The sequence below is a fragment of the Limulus polyphemus genome, unplaced genomic scaffold, assembly GCF_000517525.1.
Source record: "Limulus polyphemus unplaced genomic scaffold, Limulus_polyphemus-2.1.2 Scaffold15359, whole genome shotgun sequence".
Taxonomy (NCBI): Eukaryota; Metazoa; Arthropoda; class Merostomata; order Xiphosura; family Limulidae; genus Limulus; species Limulus polyphemus.
Genome location: NW_013680969.1, coordinates 2,766 through 5,262, shown reverse-complemented (window position 1 = coordinate 5,262; position 2,497 = coordinate 2,766). Strand labels below are relative to the sequence as shown.

Sequence of the window (2,497 nt, the reverse complement as noted above, 5' to 3'; positions counted from 1 at the left end):
GGAATCAGCTAAAGGGTGATTCCAGCAATAACCCGAGTATCAGGAGAAGGTGGAAGAAATAAGGAAGAAGGTGGAAGAAATAAGGACCTTTAGCAGCAATAACCCGAGTATCAGGGCAATCAGCTTCAGGTTTTATCTATAGCTGGTTGAAGAGCTGCTTTACCTGCAACTTTCAAATCCTCTGGAAGACATCAGTTCCTCTTGTCCCATTGTCCAAGAACCTCTTTCAATCCTTTCCTCTTAATGACCCTAAGTTTATAGACACTGCCCAAAATGTAACTTGGGTTTATGCTTGTATTTCTTTGCTTCTTTCCTTATTGACGATACGTAACATTTATGCTCTTGATGCTTCACATACATTGTTTTCTTGGAAGGTCTTATACCCAAATCAAGCTTCCCAAGGAAAATCTTTTAGTATGTCAGAGGTAAGTACCTGTTTGTTATTGATTTTAATTCTAATAATTATAATTTCTTTAGATAACAATTTTTAATAGTGATGTTTAAATGAGCTGACTAAGATACCAACTGATGTTAAAGTATGTGGAGTTTAAATACTCAAATTTTTGCACAAAATATTATAAAAACAAGTTAATACTTCAAAATTCTAAAGTAACAATCTATTTTTGATCAAATAAGTTTTGGAAACCCATGTGGCAACTACTTTTTGACCACTAGAGTTATAAATTGGCTCAATTTTATTATGTTTTATATATTTTGGACGAGGATACTTTACTTCATATCCTTTATCTCTTTATGATATTAAAGAAAAATGCAGTGATATAAAGATAACTTAGTAATTGTACAGTTAATAATATAAGGCTGAAAGTTGTAATAATACCACAAGAATGTTGTGAATCATACCGTAATTGTGTTTTAAAAAAATATTAATAAAATTTGTTTTATTGGTTTCTCATTTTCAATATTTGGTGAATTATGAGCTGTATACAATGTAATTTTTTTTCTCATGTTTTTTTTAGAAGGGACAAGGAGTGGATAAACAAATGGATCTCCAAATTGAACCCAATTCTGACACTAGAAAATCTTGCATTGGTAAATAACCTTAACAGAGGTTAATAGTAACATCTATTTCCCAGCTCTTAGGGGCCTGTTGGTTAGGGTACTGTACTCGCAATGGTAAATAACCTTAACAGAGGTTAATAGTAACATCTGCTTCCCAGCTCTTAGGGGCCTGATGGTTAGGGTACTGTACTCGCAATGGTAAATAACCTTAACAGAGGTTAATAGTAACATCTGCTTCCCAGCTCTTAGGGGCCTGATGGTTAGGGTACTGTACTCGCAATGGTAAATAATCTTAACAGAGGCTAATAGTAACATCTGCTTCCCAGCTCTTTGGGGCCTGATGGTTAGGGTGCTGTACTCACAATTTGTGGGTTGCTGAATCGGAACCCGTCAACTGAACATGCTTACCTTTTAAGCCATGGAGGTATTATAATATGATGGTCAATCCGACTATTTTTTGGTAAAGGATGGCTCAAGTCTTAGTTTGCAGTCAGTGACTAGGTGCCTTTACTCTAGTCTATCACTTCTAAATCAGGATATGGCTTGTGCAGATAGCCCTAGAGTAGCCTTGCATGAAAATTCAACAAAAAAAATATACCTCTTTGAATTGTTAATAACATCCAGCTGAAAATAGTAATACAAAGTTATTTATTAAGTGAAATCTAGAAGCTTGATCATTTTATTACACTAAACTTTATTAACAACCCTTTCTCTATTTAAAACTTGCTTTTTAGAACGTGGGTTTAATACACTCGTACTGAGTCCAGTTCTGTTTTATAATCTTGAATTATTTCATAAACGTATTATTTTCAAACAGGTAAAGTGTAATAAAGATTTAGTTATTATTTCTTAATTACACAAGTAGTCTGGAGGAACCAAACTTGTTAAACCTTATATTTAGGTTTGGATTGATGTTTTTATGTATTATGAAGTAATAATTAAAAAAAGTACATTTACTTAATCACTCAGTTCATGTAATAGTTACAAACAAGCTTACTCAGTCCAACAAATTTTTAAGATTTTACAGATTATAAAATTATGATTCTTATTCAAGCCACTTTGTTTTACAACACTCAAAGTTTTGGCTTATATTTTATATTCCTATACCACAGCATTACAGATCTGAGTAGAACGGGAAATATATCATTTTAACTTATGACACCGTTGTAACTCAGACACCATTCAATGTGTGACATGATACATCCATTAATTTGTAATTCAGTGACTAGAGGTACTAGAACTGTAATGTTAAGTGTCAAAGTATTGTATATTACACCTGAATTTGGAAGAAAAAGAATTATAAAAGGATCAGATTGTTGAAAGTAGGTAGATGGAGTACCCTCACATCATAGATAGTCTCACGTCATAGATAATCTCGCGTCATAGATAGCCTCACGTCATAGATGGAGTAGTCTCACGTCATAGATGGAGTAGTCTCACGTCATAGATGGAGTAGTCTCACGTCATAGATGGAGTA

The 2,497-nt window shown here is 33.4% G+C and overlaps 1 long non-coding RNA gene across 1 annotated transcript in view; it reads left to right on the top strand.

Moving 5' to 3' along the window:
* Positions 1-121: 121 nt before the first annotated feature.
* The window catches only part of LOC111084258, a 4,095-nt gene continuing 1,719 nt past the window's right edge, over positions 122-2,497 (top strand). The window contains exon 1 of the long non-coding RNA XR_002609465.1: positions 122-1,050. This is a non-coding gene — a long non-coding RNA (uncharacterized LOC111084258). The remainder of the gene's footprint in view (positions 1,051-2,497) is intronic.